Genomic DNA, 24,445 nt, shown 5'->3' with positions numbered 1-24,445 from the left:
CCTTATCTGCCTACATCCTAACAATCCATTTAACTTCATGTTGTTCTGTATGAGCCCTAAAATTACCCAACCTACATGTCCCAGGAACTAACTCAAACATATCTATAATCATGAAGCATCCATTGAGATGTGAAAGCTCTTACTGAACTGGAATAAATTACTGAACAGTCATTGCCCTGTATGCTCTCTCTCTCTCTTCTTTATACTGCATTTAACAGGATTTCTTATTTCTGGATTATTGCATGTGTGCAGATGTACAAAATCAATCATATATGGTAAATTTTATTACAGTTACTTTGAAGAAATGGCAAACCACTTTGCAGTCGAGGCACAAAAAAAGACAATCTAGGGTGTGAAAATCCAGGTGGATTATTTCAGGGTGATTCTTTGTCAACAACATTGTTACATTTTTCTCTTAATCCATTAATCTATTTTTAACAAAGCCTAGGTCATGGATTCAGTCTGACTCTAAAAAAATCAAGTGAAAGAATATCTCAGTTTCTTTTTGTGGATGACTCAAAACTATATAGTTCAGCAGATAAACACCTGAAAGAGCAATTACAAGTCGTTAGTCTTCTCAGATGACATAGGAATGCCATTTAGTCTCAACACATATGCAAAAGCAACATTTGAAAGAGGAAAACTGAAGACTCAAGAAAATATAAAACTTCAGGAGGAATGTGATATAAAAGATTTGGAACAAGGAGTGTACAAATATTCTGGATTAGATGAAGGGACAATGATACAGCTTTAACATCTAGGAATAAGGTTCAAGCTATAAATCAACTCACACTTCCTGTTTTAACTTATAACTTTGGGGTGATGACTGGCCACAAAAAAGAGCTATATAAATTTGATAGGAAAACAAGAAAATCGTTCCAAGCCCATCAAATTATATACAAGAAGCAGTGTTTGCCAAGATTATATATCTCTAAATCTGAAAGAGGCATGAGCCTCCTTGAAACTGACTACATATATAGGTTGGTTATTGTGGAACTGCATACATATTTCTTGATATCATAAGAACCACATGTTGACAAAGAGCTGTCATGTTCATGGCTTACACAGGGTGAATTTAAACTAAAAGAAGAATGGTTAATATTGGCAGTCCTACATAGTGGATTGAGTACCAGATGGGTCATGAAGTTCATAGAAAAGGCAGGAGATACATAGAAATGTAGGTTTTGTGGTACACGACTAGAAACAGTTACAAATCTTCTTGCAGGGTGAAATACACTCTTCACTGAAGGTTTGTATACTGAAAGACATTACAATGTGGCAAAACTGTTACACTGGAAACTTTGTAAACATTACAACATCGAGACAGCTGAGAGACATTGGAAACATGAATATCAGAAGATTACCGAAAATAATGAAGTAATGATTAAATGGAATCACCCCATACCAGAAGCCAAGAAGGTATAAGCAAACAGTCTGAATATTGTAGCAAAACAGAAAAAGAGAGTTATAGCTTTGATTATTGATATTGCTACACCCAGCGTCTTATGAATTGAAAGACATAAATTTGTAAAATATCAGGACTTGCAAACAGAAAGTAGAGCAATGTGTAATCCGGACTCACATACAGTACCAGTTGTAGCAGGAACAACTGGGCTAATAAAAAGAAATAATCTTCAAACGTATCTAAGTATGTTACTGATAAAATAACCACTTATAAACTGCTAAAAGAGGTGATTCTAGGTGCATTGCAGGTGCTAAGAAGAGCACTTACATCAAATGTCAAAGAGTAATGCAAAACTGATTTCATGAACTTTAATTATGCCCTGACTTCTGAATGGGGTCAATTCCTATAAAGACATGTAAAAGCCTAATAATTTGGAGAAATTAAACCAAGGTGTGAAGCAAACACATATCAGGTGAATGTTGCACATTTACAGAATGGAAGCAGAAAAATAAAAAAGTCCATACAACCCTGACAGCATTTCAACCCTTCACTTTGTGCCCACTCTACAATTCCCTTCATAAACAATCTAAGCTGTGGGAACAATGACATTTAAGGCATAATATTTTGCCCTGTTTCATGTTTGACAAGGGCCACACAACACTCCTCAGCAAGATTAGTTTAGGTAGGCTATAACATCGAAATACCACCAGTTGGACTTCATTGTTGCTATATGATGAGCAGTGCCATATCTTTTTGGTTGTACATGGACATTGATGATGGTCTCCACAACTCATCATGCACAGTACCACCACAAAAAAAGTGATTTTTAGGGAATATGTGTGGCATTCTTATCTATTTTTTCAGCAGATTAAAGGTTAGAAATTGGAGTATTGGAAAGAGATGAAAAGGAGAAGCAAGCAGAGGCTAGAAAAAAAAAATAAAACAAGCAAAGCAGGAAAGAGCAGGATGGTGATGGGGTAGGAAGCAAATACTTTTAGTGTGGGAAACATGCCCCCTTTTTATGAAGAGAAGTGAAAGTTGGGGAAGGAAGGAAGGGATGTAAGGGGGAAATAAGAGGGTTATTTTAGGTAGTAGGGAAAGACAGACATGACTGACAGGGGTGTGGTAACACAATGAGGAATGGGGAACAAAATGGTAATAGAGACATCTCATAGACAGAAAACAGTAATGATTGGAGGCCTGTAAAAACAATAAGCATGGGCATGAACACAAAGGGCACAGTAACACCAAAATGTGGAATAGGACTAAGTGTTTGCAGCTGCAGTCTCTTCCAAACGAGACCCAGTGAGAGATTACACTTCACCCTGGCTACTGTCACCACTGGGACCTGACTCAGAAGGTGAAGCCATTGTTTGACAGGGAATCAGCTCCACATGGTTGCCAGAGCATGGTCTCCTCTTGGCTAATGTGGGTACCCAACTTCCAGTTGAAGATATCCCCAACAAGTTCTACCAGCTGACAATGAGTGACAAAGGTATCACCTCCACTCATACTGCTACTGCACATACAACTTTATCAGCCACAATCAAACAAACAGACAAACAAGCCAGAGGCAGAAGAAAATTCCCCTAGTTCCTCATAATGTTGCCTTCTAAGGAATCAAATTTTAATTTATAAAACATGCTTCTTACAGGCATTTATCAATTAATCCATTAAGTAATAAACAATTTAAAAGTTAATATATTAAGCCATGAATATTTTGGGTTTCTAATACCATGATGAGAATAAAACCACTCCTAAGCCAACATATGACTAAAATTTGTGAAATAAGTATTGTTTCAATCTTTAATATTAGCCAAAAGTGCCCTTTGCAGCACCTGGAATGTGCCCAGAACTGACCATAAATCAAATGGGTCTAGGGCTACCCATTCCAGGGACTTAAATATGGCTTCCAACTTAAATAGGACATGCTGGCGGGACAGATTTATCTCACAGTGACTGCCATATCTTTGGAACAGACTATTAATTCATGTGAAACAGAGCACTTCTATGAAACTGCTCAAGAGGAATCTGGAAGAGTGGATGGGGCACCATAAATTCCTACCGGGGATAGCACCCACAGCCCTCCTGGACATGAAGAGTCATCACTAAATTCTATCTTGGGTACTGACAAGCACTTCTATTTTATTATGTTAGGTTGAAACAGCTAGGCTTAAAATGATGTCCAAGTAGATAGCCTAGTAATCTCCTTTGATCTTATGATCCTTCTGCAATTCATACTGAATTACATGTGTTTGCATGTACTCACCTACCCTATGGGTTTGGATGGTCCTCTTCTAGATAGTTATAGGTCGAGAGGATTAGTCATCTTGTTCCTTATTCCTGTGCCTCCTGTGCTTCCAGGGAACATGCCACGTGGGATATTTCTCTGACTGAAGAATTAGTGTGGTTCTCTCCAGCATTGCATCTTCTTGTGCCAGTGGGGGCTTCTCACCTCAAGGCTAAATCCAAAGTTTGGTCTTTTCCACTGTCAGCTTATGGTTAAAAGACAAAAAAGGTTAAAATACTCTAAAAAGAGAATTTTTTTTAAAAGGCTTGCTTGATCGATTATCAAGAGTCACATTCAGTCCTTTTGAAATGAAGTTTCCTTTATTGTTAGGCAGATAAGTGCTTCTTAGTTATGCATGGACAATGTGGTTTGACATCAAGAGTTTATTGGAAATAAAATGGCCTTGGCTTGACTGAGGACTTACCTTTGTTGTTATGAGCAGTAGGAGAGTATGGTTGTGCTCGCATGAGCAGGTCTTCAGCTGTGCCTCACCTCCCTTCTAGCTGAAAAATGGTTTACAATAAAAACTTCCTAGATGATAGTAAGTAATACCCAAAAATGAAACATATCAATTAAAATCAAACAATGGGAAACATTACAAATAAAAATGACAATAAGCATTCATTCCAAATGAATCCCATGGTCAGTAGCTTTACAGATTCCCAGATCTTGGTTTGTGAGTTTGTTTGTTATTATAAATCCTGGCTAGGGGTGTACCTACAAGGGTTGGCATTGTGAGCATGCTCCTTGGTGGAGTCTTTTTGTGTTATAATTAAGCATGTCTGGAAGGCTTGAAGAGACTAGTTCTATAGCACTTTCAATTCTTCATCAGATCTGCCTAAACTCAGGGCTAATGTGCTTCATTTTTGTCTGTTGTGATTAAAACTAAAAATTAAAATTAAAAATTTAAATTAAATCTAAAGTTTATTCTCTGTGCCTCCTGATGCAGCTCACAAAGGTGGCCAGGATTATGGTTGGGGTGAACTGGGGCTTAAGCTAGTGGAAATTATTTTAGCTTGTGATGGCCTAAGACCAAGGAGCATAAATATTAGCATAGTAGTATTTGGGGGTTTCCCCATTGCTTGAGGTTGTTCCAGGAGTTTTCTGTATTTGCAACTATATTAATGCATTTCCACATCTTGTCTTCTCATCTTATCCTTCTGCTAATATTCTATCTTTGTTTTTTTGGAACATTCATTTGCTGACTGATTTTGTCTATTTCTGGCTTAATTTCCATTTGTGCTTGACACTGATAATGTCTGCTAAACTAAGCAGGGAAGACCTCTTAGACATCTTTTCCTATATAATTTCATAAGTGTGAAACATTTTGCTTGTTTTACTGTCCAACTGATTCATTACCTTTTGGGGCCAGTCAATCACCCCAAAACTATAAGTTAGAACAGTAAGAGCAAATCAGTTTATAGTTTGGACTTTGTCCTAGGTGTCAGGGCTAATTTCAGTGTTAATTTTAATCTTCTAAAACATTACTTACTGTGTTTTGTTCACATTTGTTCATGTTTTATTGTCAATCCTTCATCAATTCCCAAGTATTTATAAATTCTAAGTTTTCTATAAAGCTTTTTTGGGTCATCAGTGAATTGCTTATTTTATATTTATCTGCATATCTTCTAAATGTTTCTGCCTGTGCTGATATGTTTAGTTTATTACTTGCATTAGTATATGCTAGATCTTGAGCTTTTCTGATACTATACATTACTTCTATCATGTTTAACTTTCTAAGTAGTTTTGTTGATCTTTTCCCTCTTCTATATTCTTATAAAAGTGACACTTTTGTCTTAATTGCTTTATAGTTTTCTGTATGATCCTTCCATGATGGCATTTGACTTCTTCCCTTTCTTGCTCTATGCTTTTGTGGCAAGACTTTATCTGTTATTGATTAATCTGCAGAGTAATGTATCTTATTTACTTCTGGTATATTTCTGTTAGTAGTCCTGGTTACTGTGTTCCTTTGTCAATCAGACTTCTTACATTTTGGGTCTTACTGACTTTCTGTAATCTATTTACTTTGTCAATTTTAATATGTCTATCCATCTCTATTAAATCAAGCAACTCTTCCATTACATCTTTTTCTTAAAAATTAAGGGCACATTTTTTGTTTTCTGTTTCCTGTTGGCATTCTACAGAAAGTTCCAGAATGTTGTTCTGTGACGTATTCTCTTCAGCTGCATCCTGCATCATCCATTGTTCTTTCATGTGGGAACACACGGGCCTATCACTCCACAATTATTTATTTTTATTTATTTATTTATATTTGTTGACCGGGAGTGTCCGACTGGACGTAGGTCCATTTTCAGTGGAGGCCCGGGAAGAAAAGCTCCACAGTTAAAATAAACAGACAGTAGTTACATTGGATTACATAGTGATTAACAATTTACATAGCAATTACTTACAACATATTTACAGATGAAGAACATAGTACATCAGTAGACAACTAGAATCTTTATCTGTGAAGTACATAACAGACATTAACAAATGTTACAATAAGAAGTTCCTGCTGTATTATAAGTACTAGGCTTATGAGCATCTGAGCTTGCTATAATCAAGGTAGTTAGTGGAGTGCAAAGAAAGGTAGTGGTTGGATGGGGTGGGTGATATTAGAGTGAGAGTTGCAAGGGCATAGCCAGCATGTTTTTAGGTGTGCTTTTAGTAAAGATTTGAAGTAGGTGCATGATGGTATGGAGGTACTTGTGGGTGGGAGGGAGTTCCATAATTTGGCTATGGTACAAGAGAATAGTGCTTCACCAGCAGAGTTATTGGCTTTAATGATCTGCAAGTGATTTTTATTGCTGGATCTTAGTGGTCTGGTGGTGCAATAGGGTTGGAGTAGATTCTGGAGGGATGGGACATTTAGTGGATGGTTTACTAGTTTGTGGGTGAGTGAGAGTTGATACCATTGAAGAAGGTGAGGGAGTTCAAGCCAGCCCAGTTCAGCAAGTGAGAGACAGTGGTGACTACGGTAGGATGCCCCTGTGGCGAATTTGGCGATTTTGTTGCAGCAGGTCTCTAGCTTGTTTAGATCGCATTGCCATACGTTGGTATATATTGGAGAGGCATAAAGTAGGGTGGAGATAAGGTGGGAATTTGCTTTTGAAATCTTTGCTGCTTTGGTGAGAAGTTGCTTATTTCTGTATAACGCTCCTAGTTTTTTGTGGACTTTTTTATGGTCAATATTGAATGCATCAGAGTTACCATTGTTTCCTGCTCTTTTCCTTGTGCATCTCCAACTAAACATTTATATTAGTTTCCCACTGAAGGGTCCAGAGCATCTTCATGTGGCAGGTGATCAGATGCTTCCCATTCCACCTGTTTCTCCTTAATCTGGGACTTATTGTTCTATCATGCTGTGACTTTACCAGAGTTGGATTTTCTACACTAAATCCTTCACTTCCCAGGTAATCCATAACTTCAGTTTATATTTCTTTAATTTCTCCATTACCAATCCTCTTTTCTACTTTCTCCTTTGTTTTCTTATTTTTCTTATTGTAAAATGTTCCATTTTTGTGTGCCTTTGCCTATATTTATCCAAATATATTTGGAGGTGCTTTTTTTGTATTGATTAGCTTGGTTTTCTCCTTTGCATAAACATGGCACCATATCAGATCTCTCTTTCCTTCCCATGTCCATTTTTATTTTTATACCTTTCAAAAATCTCTAGGTTTTGTTCTTTATATTTTCCCACTTCCTCTGTTGCTTCTCTTCCAAATGACCCAACGTCTACATCATTTTTTTTTCACGGATCTGTTGTATTAAGGAACACAGATTTGTCTTTGAAGCTTTTGACAGCTTTTCTTGTGCAAGTATTTTACTTTTCTCTAAATTCTCTCTTAATCTTTTTGAATATCTGCTATCTGGAAATTCTGGGCTTCTTGCATAAAAGTAACAATACGTAGTTTCTTCCTTATCCTCAACAGTTTACTCTGTCTTCTTTATGGCTCTTTTTGGCCTGAACGTTTTTGTGTTTTTTTTTTTTTGGTGGATTAGTATTGCTTCAGTCTTTTATGTTAGTCAAAGGTGCTCTTTACAGCATCAGCAATATGGCCATAAATGACTTCTGCAATTTATATGGAATTACGTGTATCTGTAGTATATCTAAATATGAATGTAAATTCTTTTCTGTGAGACCCATTGTTCCTACTACTATTGGAACTGTCCAGGTATCCTTCTTCCACATTACCTTTTTATCTGCCTATCTGTACGTAAGACAGTGGGTATAGCAATTTCAGTGATGAATGCTACATTTGTCTTTTCATGGACTACTATATCTGATTTTCTAACATCTATTTTTGAACTGTTGGTAATGGATGATCCCATGTGACATAAACTTCATCATTCTCTATAACGTTTTATGGTTCATGTTTCCAATGCTTCTCAGCTACTTCAGTATTACAATGTTTGCATAATCTCCAGTGCAACAGTCCTGTCACATTATTATGCCTTTCAGTGTACAGGCCTTCTGCCATTAGTGAATCACAACCAGCAACAAGATGTGCAACTGTTTCTAATTCTGTTTTACAAAACCCGCATTTGTCTGTTTCTCCCACATGTTCAAAGGACTTGGTAAACCAGTGTGTGAGCAGTCCACTATCCCTGGCCACCAATATTAACCTTTTGTCTTTTGGTTTAAATTGAACTCTCCTTAACCATTCCTGCATCAGATTCTGATCAACATGTGGTTGTTCCAGGAATTTTCTGTACTTGCAACTATATACTTTTTCACGTCTTGCCTTCTCATCTGATCCTTCACCTTACATTCACTTTATATTCGTCCTTTTGTTTGTTTTTTTTTTGTTTTTTGGGCATATTCAGTTGCTGCCTGATATTTATCTACATCTGCTTAGATTTCCATTCTTGCTAGACTAAGCAGGGAAGTCATCTTAGGCTTGTTCTCCTCATGTTTCACAGTTTTCAGTATGTTTGGATTTTGTGAGGTCAGCAATCCTACAATTGGAGATCTATACATGTAATCAGTTTTGAGGTGGTCCATATTATCTTCAGAATGGGGAATATATAATTTTGGTATACCCGGACTTTTATAAATCAGTTGATAAGCATGAAGCATTTTTCTTGTTTTTCTCTCCAATTGATCCAATACCCTTTGTGGCCAGTCAATCACCCAAAAACTGAAATCTACAACAGGAAGAACAAATTGTTCTATAGCTTGGGCTTGTTTCCAAGATGTCAGGGCTGTTTCAGTATTAATTATAGTCTTCTAAAAGATTTCTTACTAACTTTTTTGCATCTGTTCATGTTTTATTGTTGATCATTCATCAGTTCCAAAATATTTATACACTCCCTCCTGCTCAAGTTCTTTTATATTATTTTTATTTTATTTTTATTTATTTACATTTGTTTTACTGGGCTAGTCTAACTGGATATATGTCCATTTTCAGTAGAGGCCTGGGGAGAAAAGCTCCAAGCATAAGCAGTGATAAAGAATACAATATATAGTAATAGTCAAGTGAATTACAGTACATTGGCAACATTGGTCAAAACAAAATTGTACAGAGTCATTTAATAGGTTTAAGCTAAGATCAAATAGAGCAAAAACATTATTTTTTTTTTTTTTTAGTACTATGAAGGAAATTATTCATTACAAATAGGCATCTTAGAGCAGTAGAGTAGAGAAGCATAGAGAGAGCAAGAAGGGGAATGAGATTTCAGTCAGGATTAGAGCAGGGACAAAGCCAGTGAGTTTTAAGATATTCTTTAAGATGTTTTTTTTAAAAGAAGAGTGGAAGCAAGGGTGGAAAGTTCAGTAGGAAGCTGGTTCCAGTTTATACCTACTGTGTTGGTGAAAAGTGAGTCCCCAGCTTTGTTTTTTGATTTAATAGTGGAAACTAGAAGCTTATCAGCTGAGCGTAGTGTTGCAAGATTTTTGTAGGGTGTAATCAGATTAGTGAGGATAGGGGTATTATTAGGGTAGTAAAGGATCTTTTGGTTAATAACAAGTTGTTGACAAAGTAGATGGTTCTGCAGTTCTAGCCATCCCAGTTGTTTGAGGTTGAGACAGTGGTGAGTTCTAAAGGGGGTGCCAGTGGCAAATCTGGCTATGTTATTGTAACTGGTGGAAAGTTTGGTGAGGTTGTTTTTAGATAGAATGGTATATATTGCAGAAGCATAAAACAGGGTAGAGATAAGGTTGGTCTAGGCAATAGTCATTCTGGCTGAAGGGGTAAGGAAGGGTTTGATTCTGTAAAGGGTGCCTAGTTTTTTGTTGATATACTTTATTGTAGAATTAATGTGGACATCATAGCTAAGGTTGTTATCAATTGTTACTCCCAGTAGATGGGTTGTAGTGTCTGGGGATATGTTAGTTGCATTGTTAGAGGTTATTGTGAAGTGCAGTTGAGGTGACTTATGAGTAGGAGCAAAGAGCAGTAATTTTGTTTTTTGGTATTCAGGAGGAGGCAGTGTTGCATGAACCAATTTTCAACACTGTTAAATACTGTTTGGGTGAGGGACTGGAGAGAGGTTATGGACTTGGCTGAACAAATTAAAGTAGAGTCATCTGCATATTGTATGCAGGTGGCTTGAGGAATTTTGGTATATAGATCGTTAATAAACAATGAAAAGAGTAGAGGTCCTAAGATAGAGCCTTGGGGTACTCCAATGTTCACAGGGAGGGAAGTAGAAAGATTATTATTCCAAAGTACTGCTTGCTGTCTGTTTTCCATATAGGATTTAAACCATTGTAATGCTTGTGGATCAAGTGATTGGGCTTTTAGTATGCCTATAAGCATATCAAAGGCTTTTGAATGGTCAATAAATAGTGCAGAGGAAAAAGTGTAATTGTTACGATTTTTGTTTATGGGGTGAGAAAAGGATAGTAGGGCAGTTGTTGTGCTATGGAATGGCCTAAAGCCATGTTGGCAGTTGGCAAGTAGATTATTTTGGAGAAGATGGTCAAATAGTTGTCTGTGTATGAATTTTTCCATTATCTTAGCTATTGGAGAGAGTAAGGCGACAGGCCAAAAGTTGGAGAACTCAGTAGCTGACCCACCTTTATGTAGAGGGATGATGTGGGATACTTTCCATATGGAAGGGATTTTGCTTTCTAAAATTGTTCTATTTATAAGGATGGAGATGGGATAGGCAATGGCTTTTGCTGCAATTTGCAGGTATTCAGCTGGAAGACAGTCAGCAGAGGGGGTGCACAGTTTTAGTTTTTGAAGGAGGTTGCAAATGAGGGATGTAGGTACAGGTTGTATTTGAAAGGTTGGAGATGGAGTCTTAGTGGTATTTAATGGGGTAGTGGTACTAGGTGGTAAAGTATTGGCTAGGGTTTGAATGGTTTCAGTAAAGTAGTTACTAAAGGCATCAGGAATCTGGTTAGAGTTATTATGGTTAAATCCTGAAGAGGCAGGAGTTTTAGAGTGCCCTGGCTGAAGAAGTTTGTTTATGCCTGACCAGAATTTTTGTGGTTTTTGTTGATGGGTTTGTTGGATGTGAAGGTAATAATATTTTTTGTCTCTGAGAATATCTTTCTTGGTGGCATTTCTTAACTGTTTAAAGTAAAGGTGATCTGATGGACATTTGGAGACTCTCCATTTGGCCCAAATTTTATTTCTGAGGAGGATCTTATGACTAGTTTGTTTTGTGAGCCAGGGGGCAGTTTTGGTCCTTATTCGGGAAGAGCGGTAGGGGGCATGGTAATCTAGGATTTGAAGCAATCTAGTGTTAAAGTAGGTCACTGCTTCATCAAATTGAAGATGAGACATTGGTGACTAGTCACATGTTTTCAGTTCATTTTGGAAGCTCTCTGGATTAAAAAAATGTTTGGACCGGGAGGTTTTAAAATTATTAGTAATTGGGCTATGGATTCTTTGTTTAATAATGTAGGTTAGCATGTGGTCACTGATATCGTCAGGAAGGGTACCTGGTTTATAAGTATTTCTTGGTGTTGCAGCTTTCCTGCTTTATACTTTGCTTTTGCAGATTTTCCAAGACCAAATGGCATTCCTATATCATCTGAGAAAGTTTAACCACTTGCAGTTGTGCTTTCAATTCCTCATCTGATGAACAATACAGTTTTAAATCATCAAAAAGGGAACATTGAAGTCTTTAGACTTTGTTGTTTCCTGGGAGCCATATTGTAACCATGACTTATCAGTTAAGTAGACAGCTAAATGGGTTACAGGCAAGACAAAAGAGCAGCACCGAGAAACCTATATAGGAGGAGGGCATGATGAAGCAAACTTATGACATTGCACAACAATACTGCTACCTTAGAGCTATGTTACTTCTGACAAATGTGGAACTGAGTAAATGAAAAATATATATTCCTTTGTTAATCTCTGCTGCTGTTACTATGAAAACTCAGACATTTTATGGCAACAACAATACTCACGCCAGTACCATCTTAGGTGATTCATTGCGTTCTTGTGATGCGGTCTATTTTTTTCAGTCTTTTCAGGGGTTAGAGGTATAAAAAGGGCATAATGTAAAATTTCTGGATTGCACACAGTGGCAGGTTATTTGGGTAATGAAAATAAAGTTTCATGTAGAGTTTGTAGGTGGTGCCTGCCATTTACCTTCATCCTTCTATCAGTGAAGGAGGTCACAACAGTAATGCTTCATGTCACATTACCCACTTGTGTGCGATGCCAGTAGTATTGGTGACAAACTTGACCAAACTATTCTAGGGTTTATCCTAATGCTAGGGCCCGTGTAGCCCTCCTGCAGGAGCCTCCTTCTGTACTCATCATGGAGGATGCATAAATAAATCTTGGGATCTTCTTCACACCATATTTGTGCTCTAAGACAAGTACTACTCTTTCCTTTACAAGCCATGATGTCTAACCTTGAAGAATTTCAATGACAATTGTAGACAATTACTGCTCAAAATAGTTGTCACATGTCCCATCTTCTGAGAAATGACAGGTATTAATTGGTGCCTCATATGCACAACATGGTAGTGTATTATCATGGTATCAATGGCACTTCAAGTTGTGACAGATGGCAGTCCTCCATCCCTGTGTACTCCATTGAGAATACATGCTCTACAGTGACTCCATCTGCAGATGGCTAAATATGGAATGATAGTTCCCTGAATGTTAAAATCATGAGCTGCCCAAATGTGCACTGAGCTGTCTGCATGTGCTCAGATATGTGCACTGCATTGTGTAAAAATGGCCAGTGTTTACCAGGTGTGCTTATCACAAATGTTGAGTGATTCAGAAACAATGATGATCTGAGCCCTAATTAGCATAACACAACCCAAATGACACATAGCTCACAGACTCAGTGTGCCACTCAACCACAGCCAATAAGGCAAAACAATGTACCCAACACACTAGTCATAGGTGACTCTTTAGTCAGGCACACTGATGTCCCACTTACCAGGCTAAACAAGGAGAAGGTTATTCTCAGCTGCCTGTCAGGTGCCAGGATCCACCACATAACCCACACACTCAGGTCACTCCACAACAAGTACAAATATGACTCTGTCATTGTCCATGTTGGTGTGATGACCTGAGATGTACCTCCCTGGACTACATGAAAAGAGACATGGAAGAGCTCTCTGATCTTGTAGCCCAGGCAGGTATGACCCTAGCCCTGAGTAGCATTCTGCCATTGCCCAGAATGATACCGCAGTACAAGGACAAAATGATTGATTTCAACAATTGGCAAAGCTTCTGGTGTCATTCTAAGGGGATCCAGTATCTGTCTGCTTGGGATGACATGGTTGACAGACCACGATGCTTTGCCACAGATGGCCTGCACCTGTCACCCCTGGGATTCCGGATACTGGCTAAGGCTCTTGCTGCCCCTATAATGCCTTTTTAGGCAGGGCTCAAATAAAAAATTCACCACCATAACAGGAATAAGCAAGCAAAAACTGAGGGTAATGCTACTCAATACTAGAAGTCGAAATCTCAAAATGCACTCACTCGGGGCACTCCTTAAAATGGAGAACATTGATATCTGTGCAGTGACTGAGTCCTGGTTCAAGGCTCCAGAGAGCACCCCTGCACTACCAGGATATAACTCATACCACACTTTTCGGCCATGTAACCTGGACTGAAACAGCAAAGGCGGAGGTGTGTCCATATTCATTAAGGATATCCACACCTCCAGGCTAGTTGCTCAGCATAATGCATCCGATATTATCCAAGTGCAACTAACTCTGGGAAAAACTGCAATCCAAATTGTAGCTTGCTACAGATCCCCCAACATGCCCCAGGATTCCCACTCCTCTTTTCTTGATGTACTGGAAAATATTAGCGTTTAACCAAACACCCTAATAATGGGCGACTTCAACTACCCCACCATTAACTGGGAAAACTACTCGTTTACCAACTCATTAGCTCAACACTTTCCGGAATTCATAAACTCCAATGCCCTAGATCAACTTATCCGCACCCCCACCAGGGGCAACAATATCCTAGACCTAGTCATTACCAACATGAGTGACCGGTGTTCCACACCTGAAGTCAACTCCTCTTTGGTCAGATTCAACCATAAGCTTATCACCCTTGATATCCACATCCCGCCCCCACCCCCCATTAAGGAAACCACAGGAAAAAAAATCTCCAAAGCCAACTTCATGCTTCTTAAGACAGAAGTGATGAACTTCATGACACCCATGCAGATGGACAATACAGTTACAACTGCTGAATCCTACACAAATGCACTCTATAAGCACTTACATGAGTGCATGGATCGTGCTATCCCAAACAGAACCAAGACGCTATCCTCCCAAAAAAGGAAACCAATATGGTGGTCCCCTGCCATCAACAAACTGTACAAGAGAAGGAAGAAACTGTTGCAAAGAGAGTAAAATCCCATGAGTGGAGGAGCTCCCTGGTCAGCATCAGTAAGAAGCTGAGATCCCTTATAAGATCCTCCAAAGCTAGCTACGAAAACAAAATTGCCACTAAATCCAAGGACAACCACAAAGCATTCTATAGCTATGTCAAGAATCTAGATGGCAACACCCAGATCTGCTCTGAGTTTCAGCACAAAGGCATGAAAATTACAGAACCAACTGATATTGCCAACATCCTAGCAGATAGGTTCAGTGCTAACTTTACTCCCATCTCACTCTCTGAAGGGCCCATATCTATACAGGAAGAATGCAGAGTCCCTGTAATCACAACTACGCAGGTAAAAGCTGCACTCTCTAAACCCAAAAACACAGCATCCATGGGACCAGACAACATCCCAGGCTGCATTTTACACGAACATCAGAACGAACTGGCTCCCCACTTAAGCACCATATTCAATAATAGCCTTGCATCAGGCTTTGTGCCCACTGAATGGCACACAACAACAGTTATCCCACTCCACAAAGGGGGAGCCACCACTGATCCCGGGAACTATCGACCTATTAGCCTGATGAGCCTGGTCCGCAAGGTCATGGAATGTATCATCATGGGACTCATAAACAAAGACATTGGTAACCTCCAAACTCTGGATCCCACACAGTTCGGGTTTGTGAAAGGCAGATCATGCCTCCTGAACCTGATCGACTTCTTTGAGACAGTCACCAAAGCTGTGGATGAGGGTAAGGTGGTTCATACAGCCTATCTTTACCTCGCCAAGGCTTTCAACACCATCCCCCATTCTGGAATTATAGCTAAACTCACTAAACTACGTATAAATCCCTACTTCACAAGATGGGTTGCCAACTGGCTCACTGACAGAACCCACACTGTAAAAGTTGCAGACTCCAAATCTGACCTCAAAGCAGTGACAAGTGGAGTACCACAGAGTTCTGTCCTGGGACCTCTCCTGTTTGGTATCTACTTCTCTGAAGTACAGGCTAACACAGAAGGCCTCTGGCTAACAAAGTATGCAGATGACTGCAGACTAGGAGCCATAGTCAAGTCCCCAAATGATGTGGACATCCTACAGAAGGGCCTCACTGAGACAGATGCCTGGTGTCAGAGCCATGGCCTCAAGCTCAATTCCAAAAAGTGCAGTGTCATCCCCTTTGGTAAAAACTCTGTACACATGAACTACCACATAGGCAGAAATCTACTTAACACTGAATGCTTGATAAGAGACCTTGGGACCCAGGTGGACAGCCGTCTCTCCTTTGATAGTCACATTGCCACAGTAGTCAGGAAGTCCTTCTACATGGCACACCTCGTCATAAAAGGGTTCTCATCCAGGAAAAAAGAGGTCATTGTTCCCCTCTACTCGTCACTCATTAGACCCATTATAGACTACAATGCCCCTTTTGGAATGTACCTCACAAGACATCTGCAGCGGCTGGAAAGGCCACAGAAGTACCTCACAAAGAGGATTACTGGCCTCAAACAAATGCCCTACACTGACCGCCTCAATAAACTCCAGCTTTACTCGTTAGCATATCACCTACTCCGAGGTGATCTCTGCCTAACATATAAAGCTATGTCAAACACAGAGTTGTTGTAAATGCTACACCTAAAGAAATCTCAATCCCTCTGAGCTACACGCTCTAGGGACCTAATCCTTGTCACCACAATAAACAGGACACACTGGAGGGATAGATTCCTGTCCCAGAGACTTCCTATACTCTGGAACAAGCTACCCATCTACATCAAGCAAAGTTCTTCATTAGCACTCCTCAAGAAAAATCTTGATGAGTGGATGGGAAATATGAACTACACCCCGGGTATCACTTCTGTGTCTCTGCTTGACAGTGGCACAGGAAAATAACTTTCTTGGGTGGCGTAAGCAATGGAACCTTGCTAGCTAGGCTTACGTAGGCCCATGGGCCGACAGCCTAGCACCTACCTATGAACCTATGAACCTAGAGAAGGGTGTTCACAAAATATAAGCATGGCAAGAATCCCAGAACTTCATCACAATATGGAAGAAAATACTGTTATGGGAGTTTGATTTCTATTAAGGGTGCTTATGCTGAAATCTTTCCTTCTGACTAAGATATCTAGTTATACAAGGTAAGTGTGACTTCTTACAAATCCATTCCTTCATGCAAATGTTGATTTTGGCTGCTCCTTTTCATGCAGCCTATAAGGGATGTGTTTGTCAGCAGTGCGAAAAAATTAATTGCTGCACTGGGTGTTCTATCCACATCCAACTATAAGCTGAATTTTACAAATGCTGAGAATGAGGTAGTACTACTAGCCCTCTGTCTCTCTTGTTAATGGATTTTTGCAGTCCATGACACTCACCAGCCTGCCAAGACTATGCCTGAATGGAGTTTGTAAGCAGTGCCAATGTGGTGGGTGTTCAGGACCATGGCTATGAAACCATCTACAGGGCAGACCCATGGTAGAAATGTAGGACAACAGGTGATGTGCCTCAGACTAAAACAAGTTTTAAGGAAACGGAGGAATTCATGGCCTTTCTTAAAGGCAGTGCCACCACTATAGATTTCCTAAGTTTGGTGCAAATGTCAGGGCACACATGAATAGGATCCAGAGAGTTTCAACTGCAGATGCTCCAGGTATGTAGTCATATTTCATTGTATCAATAGATTGAACTTCTCCTTACCTCTTAGTCAATGTAAACTTTATTAAATCTGACTTTTGGCATACAGGTAATTTGGAGATCCTACAGGTACAACCATCTGTACAAGGTATTGTCAGGGATATTAGTTTTTATAATGTTTATAGATATAATGATATAAGTTGCCTGTGTAGTTGTATAACCAGTACCAGCACTGTGCAACTGCCTTGTCTGATGCTGGATGATCCATAGCCTCTGATAATGATGGTGGTATGAGTTGGCACCTTCAGTGGGTATAATGTGTGTGTATGACTCAGAGAGTGAGACCACTGCTTTCCCCACACACATCATGGCCACACTTTCTTTGTCTGCATATCCAGGATACAGATTAATCTGTGAGAGGACAAATTGATGGGGACAATGTAGATTAGGCAAGAGTGGTGGCTCCCAGAAAATAGCTGCCTGAATCTGCCCCTATTACTCATGGGTAGAGATGTTCACACAGGGCAGATGGTAATGGTGGTCACCAAAGATATGGCTACACCCTCCTCCTGAAGTTGGTGTGTCAGTGGCTGCAAACTGACATATGTGCAGGACCATCACTGAGGCACAGGCTAGTGCCACCACAGCTATGGCAGATATAATTAGGGTGATCTAAGGAGTGCATGCTGATCTACAGGAGTGCAATTTCTGTATGTATGATTCTTGGGATTGACTTAATCCCATACTGGGCAGTTTAATGTCCTCTATAGGTTATCTGACAGGGGAGAGGGACCATCCTTGCAGTGGGTTATCTGCTACATTCACAGATGTTAGTCAATATATCCGTGCATGTGTGAGACTCCACTCCTGCGGTGCTAGCATTTATACAGCAAAAACTATTGTGGAGGTGTCCACTCCCAGCAGACAGCATCCCCGTGGTCATGGCCATGTCATTCTAGAAAATCTCTTGGCAGCCATAGGTCAAATAGTACACCATCATCTAGCCAGGGTGATAGTACAGGCAGTGCAACTGCTGTTAGAGACAGCTCCCATGAGAAGGGGCATGCATGGTAAGCTGAAACTTCTATCATACATAATCTGGGTCTGTCGACTATGCCAATCCATGGTGCTGCACAAGCTGCTGTGGCTGTGTTCCTGCAGACGGATAGACAGACAGACACACACACACACACACACACACACACACACACACACACACACACACACACACACACACACACACACACACACACACACACACACACACACACACACACACACACAAACACACACACACACATGAACATAAGTTCATGTTCCAAGTAGTGAATTAAATATTAGATGATGGCAGAATGGGTGACCTTATTAATAAAACAGAGGCTAGAGAGTTGTTTGGCATCTTGAATTTACTGGCTGACAAAGAAGGTGGTCTGAATGATAAGGTCTCTTTAAGACCCAGATTAAAAAGAAGACCTTATATATTAGATAATGGGATGTGATCACATGACTTGTTTTTGAATTTGTATTGGTAGTTGGATTTGGAGGTTAATATAAAATGTCTGTTTTATGAATGAAATAAAATTTGGTTTGATGAAGCAGAGTTGTCTATGAAAGCACTTACCTATATTCATATTTTTATTATTTTTATTAATAAAAAGTTCTGTCAGTTTTATACATTGGACAGGATTCACGAAGGCTTGCACGGAGTCTAAGAGTAGTGTAAGACTCCATGCAGCCCTCGCGATCCAGGAACAGCCCGAAATTCCATGTAAGAGACCAGCTAAAACGTCTCTTACACAGAGTGGGTGTGGATATGCTAATCACCTCACTTGCAGCCGAAAGGCATGCAAATGAGGTAGATTAGCGATCCACAAAGCCCAAACCAGCCCGTGTAAGAGTCGTTTTAGCTGCAGAAATGTACTCAGTTGACAACTGAGTACGTTTCTGCAAAAAACACAATGGAGCCATGTCAGCTCCAAATAAAGGGTGCATATGTGTCAGTCAGCATGCCAATGGCCAAATATGTGGCCATTGGCAAGGTACCCCGATGCAAATTTGGGAAATAAATTTTTTTTTTTTTCGGCGATCGCCAATGTTTAAACGCAGCGCAGCCCTGCGCAAACGGGCTGCGCTATATAAAACATAAAAATGAAGGTTATAAACCCACAAATGTGGGTTTTATGCAATACATGGATTTACAATGCAGGGACCAACAGACCAAAAACAACATGACCACAGTTTAGTGGTTGCTAAGGGGGAAAGCTGAGTCTAAGACATGTAACTAAGCATTAGTAGGCAATCTGATGTAAATGAGTGTTAGGATACTGAATCCCACTGTCACATAGCAAATGAGCACATTCTGAGTAGTGTAAGAGTTACATAAGGAGGAGGAACAGAGTAGGAGATAGGTGACATCACAGGGGGGAATGGCAGAAAGAAATGCAGTTCATTGGAGGTCAGTGTTACATGACAGATGTCAGACACATATCATGGAAAGAGGAGTGCCACAAGATAAGCGTGGGAAGGTCAAGAAATGGAAGGTGTACACTGTTGCTTACACCAAAGTTTCTTGCTGAGCGTGCATGCGCACGTGTGCGCGCCATGAGGCGCGAATAGGGCAGTGTGCACGCGTGTAAGGCAGACTGAGCATGTGGGAGCCTGTTGGCAGACTTGTAAGACTGTTTGCACTGGTGTGCGCTCATTTTAACCCGAATAAGAAGATTCTAAACCATGTAAGCATGTGTGCACGCGTGTAAGCCACTGTGAGCATGTTTCTGCTGGTATGTGTGTTTCTCCCCCCTGAGGAAACAGAGAGGAAAAAGGAAGCAACAGAATTAGTAGGAAGCTAGCAGGGAATACTGCTGCAGCTAGCAGGTGAAAACAATTAGAAGCAGGCAATTACACAGGCAGAATAGTAGCCCAGCCAAGCACTTAAAACTCTGCAAACAGCAGTGCAGGATGTTTCTCTCAAGAGACACTGCAAGACAGGAGTAAGCTATTAGAAGTGAAAACTGAAAAAGCTGAACTCAGAGCAGAAATGCTAGGGGCTGCCATAGCTGTCATAAGGAGACATAGGCAACTTCCTGAGGGTGGTGACAATGCAAATGGTGCCAGACAACCCACAGTGAGGAGACGGAGAAGAGTGTACAGGCCCAGGGTCACCTACCACTGGTTACATGAGCTGGAGATAGTGGAGCGCTATAGAGTGGACAGAGACCTCCTGCAGCAAATTGTTGAGCTGTGCAGGCCACGCCTTACACACAGAACCAACAGAAGGGAATCCATCCCAGTGGAAACCAAGGTATGTGTTGGCCTAAGAATACTAGCAACAGGTACCTTCCAGAGACCAACTGGTGATATGATGGGGATATCACAGGCATCAGCCTCCAGGGTACTGCACCAGTTCCTGGATGCCATGTCAGCACATGTAGGTGATCATGTATATTTCCCCAATGCCCATGAGGTACTGGCCAGCAATATGCGTCTCTTCCAGCAAATAGCGGAATACCCTGAGGTAGTGGGTGCAATAGACTGCACGCACATACGCATCAAAGCACCAGCCGGTGAGCGGGATAGGGCCTACATTAACCGCAAGGGCTTCCCCTCCATCAACTGCCAGGTCATGTGTGATGCCCAGGGCATAATAATGAATGTGTGTGCTGGCTGCCCTGGGAGCTACCATGATTCCCATATCTGGCATTTGATGCAGCTGTACCAGACATTTGCCAATGGGGACATCCCACATGGACACCTAGTGGGAAATGCAGGTTATGCACTGGAGCAGTGGCTGATGACACCCATCAGAAATGCACACACACCTGAACAGGAACGCCATAATGAGGCACACGCACAAACACGTAATGTAATAGAGCGTGTGTTTGGGCTGCTCAAGTCATGGTTCTGGTGTCTGGACACATCTGGTGGAGCCTTGCAGTACTCATCAACTACATGTACCCAAATTGTCATGGTATGTGCTATGCTACATAATATGATCTTGGGAAAACAGCTGCAGCAGGACCAGCATAGGGCCGGGCCAAACAGCCCCCCACCATTGCCAAGGCCATCACAGGCAGAGCGTAACTCGGAGGAGGAACAACCTGAGCCTGCCCCAGAAGGCAGAAGGAGGCATGCCCAGTATGCCCTGACCTTGGCAAAGAGGCAATGCATAGCACATACACTGGCTCAGTAGGAACCCTGGGAATGATACCCCTCTCTGACTCACTCATATAATAACAGGGATGCCTAAAATGACATTACCTGCTCTCAAACATGTACAGGGAGTGTAGTATGTGCATCCGACAGAGGCAGCCCTGCAGCACCACCTGAGGCATGAATGCCATGTGTTAAGCAATGTAACACCATGTAGTATATGCAAACTTGATGACCCTGACTAACATCCTACCCTCACCTAGCATGATGCCACAATATGACAATGAGATGATCATTTGCAATAATTGGCTGAAGTATTGCTGTTAGTCAAAGGGGATCCAATGTGTGCCAGCCTGGGATGACATGCTGAGCATGACATGATGCTCCACCTGCTAGGGGTGGCGTGCACCTATCAGTCCTGGCCTTATGGATACTGGCAAAGGCTGTTGTTACCCACAGCGTGCCTTGAATAGGTAAGGCTCAAAACACAAACCCACCTCCATAGGTATCACAAGGGATAAGAACCTAGATGTAATGCTACCCAATGCCAGAAGTCTAAACAGCAAGATGCATGCAGTCTAAACTCCCCCAGTATGGAGAATGTTGATATCTGTCCTGTAACAGGAAACTGGGTCAAGGCTCACAACAGCACCCAAACACTACCAGGTTGCACCTCATACTGTGCTGTACAGCCTCAACACATGGAATAAGCTACAAAAGGAGGGTGACTAGCAATAATTGTCAAGGATAGCCACACCCCCATGTTGGTACCACAACAAGAAGCAGCATGGACTAGCCATGGTCAAGTAACAGTGGCTAAAACTGCCTCCCAGTTTATAGCCTGCTACAGACTACCATCCTAACACCAGGAACTGCACTTGGCCTATGTTGGAATACATGAATATATCAAGCCCTCCAAACCACATCTTATTGGGTGACTGAAAATACCCAAACATAGACTGGGAGCCTTATACTAGCTCCAACACTGTAGGACAAAAGTTCCTAGAATCCATAAACCAAAATACCCAGGAACAACGTGCCACTCCCATAAGAGGGGTAAGCATACTGGATGTGATAATCAGCAACATGGGTACTGGATGGCAAGATGAGAAGTGTATCCCTCACTGGTAAGACCAGACCATAGAGTAATCACACCGGATATACACATCCTGACCACAGTCCCAGGCCAGAAAACCACAGTGAAAAACATGTGTAAAGCAAAAGTTGCACTCCTCAAAACTGATGTGGAATCCATTAAAGGCCCTGTGCAGGTGCAAAATATGGGCCACACTTCAGAACCTGTTATACAGGCATTCCATGAACACTGCCAGGAATGCATGGATTATGCAATCCCAAATAAAACCAAGACACAATGTCATACATGCAGGCATCTGGCATGGTGGACTCCAGCCATTACCAAACCATGCAAGAGAATGAGGAAGCTACTACATGATAGAGCAAACATAAAAAGGGAAGTAATCACTGATCAGTAGTATGGCAATAAAATATGTCCACACATACAATCCACTAAGGCCAGCTATAACAAGTTGAATCTGTGAATCTTGAGGCAATGTTACACCTTCCCCATGTACACAGACAACCCTCACCTCCCCCCAAGAAATACAAATATATGTGAGAGATGCAACCATTTATCCAAACCGGAGGCTGAGCTCTCTCAACTCAGTACTGTCAAAACTAGTCAGGAGGAGAAGGTAACCACACACACCACAAACCCAGTCTCACATAGACCTATCACAACTGCAAACCAAAGACATAAACACAGCAAAACATTCCCGGAAGCCCTAATTACAAACACACCACATCAACAGAGGCCTCCAAAGCAGACACCCAAGCAACCATTACCTCCAAACATAGCACATGCAACACATAGTACACAAAGCTGGTGTGGCAAACAGTCACAGGCCAGAAGGAGAAACAACATGCCTGATACAGTTGTAATAGGTGACTCCATAGTCAGACACACTGCTGTCCCGCTCACCAGACTGAACAAGGGAAAGGGTACAGTAAGCTGCCTGTAGGCTGCCACAATGCGCCACATAACACAAGTATGCAGGTCACCCCAAAGCAAGTAGAAATATGATGCAGTCATTGTCCATGCTGGCGTGAATGACCTGAGATGTACCTCTCCGGACTACATGAAAAGAGACATAGATGAGCTCTCCGATTATGTAGTCCAGGCCAGTATGACACGGACCATGTGCAGCATCCTACCTTCACCAAGAATGATGCCACAGTACAAACACAGAATGATCAGCTTTAACAAGTGGCACAATTACTGGTGTCATTCCAAGGGGATCCAATGTCTGTCTGCTTGGGATATCATGCTTGACAAGCCGTGCTGCTGTTCCAGGGATGGCTTGCACCTGTTACCCCTGGGCGTCTGGATATTGGATAAGGCTCTTGCCACCTCCATAGAGCCTTTTGTAGGCAAGGCTGAAAAGACTAACCCACCTCCCTAGAAAACATAAGTGGAAAGAAACATAAGGGTAATGCTGCCCAATGCCAGACGTGTAAACCTCAATATGCATGCTTCCGAGGCCCTCCCCAGTATGGAGAACATCGATGTCCATGCAGTGACAGAAACCTGCAGCAAGGCTCCTGACAGCACACCAGCACTACCAGGTTATACCTCATATCATGCGTTATGGCCCCAAAACCTGGGCCAAAACATAAAAGGAGGGGGAGTATCCATATTCAGCACAGACACCCACACGTCCAGGTAACTGACAATGCACGAAGCATCTGAGACCACCCATGTGCAACTAACCTTAAGCAAAACTGCTGTACAGTCTGTAGCATGCTACAGACCACACTCTCACACACAGGAACCCCACCCAGCCGTCCTGAAGACACTGGACAGTATGAATGTCTCACCAAATACCAAACAAGGTACTCACAAATTACCACACAGGTGGTAATCCATTATGTATGGAAGGAGTAATCAGGGACCTAGGGACACAAGTGGACAGTAACCTGTTATGTGACACTCACATTGCCAACATGGCTAGGAAGACTGTCTATATTGGACACCGTATCATGAAAGGATTCACATCTACGTCAACAGAGGTCATTGTGCCCCTATACTGTTCTCTTATCAGACCCATAATCTAGTACAATGCCTCATTTGGGATGTACCTCACCCGACACCTGCAGCAGTTAGAAAGACCTCAAAGGTA

The sequence above is a fragment of the Protopterus annectens genome, chromosome 6.part0 (assembly GCF_019279795.1).
Source record: "Protopterus annectens isolate FY-2018-M chromosome 6.part0, PAN1.0, whole genome shotgun sequence".
NCBI classification, from domain to species: Eukaryota; Metazoa; Chordata; order Ceratodontiformes; family Protopteridae; genus Protopterus; species Protopterus annectens.
Note: the sequence above shows the minus strand (reverse complement) of the source record.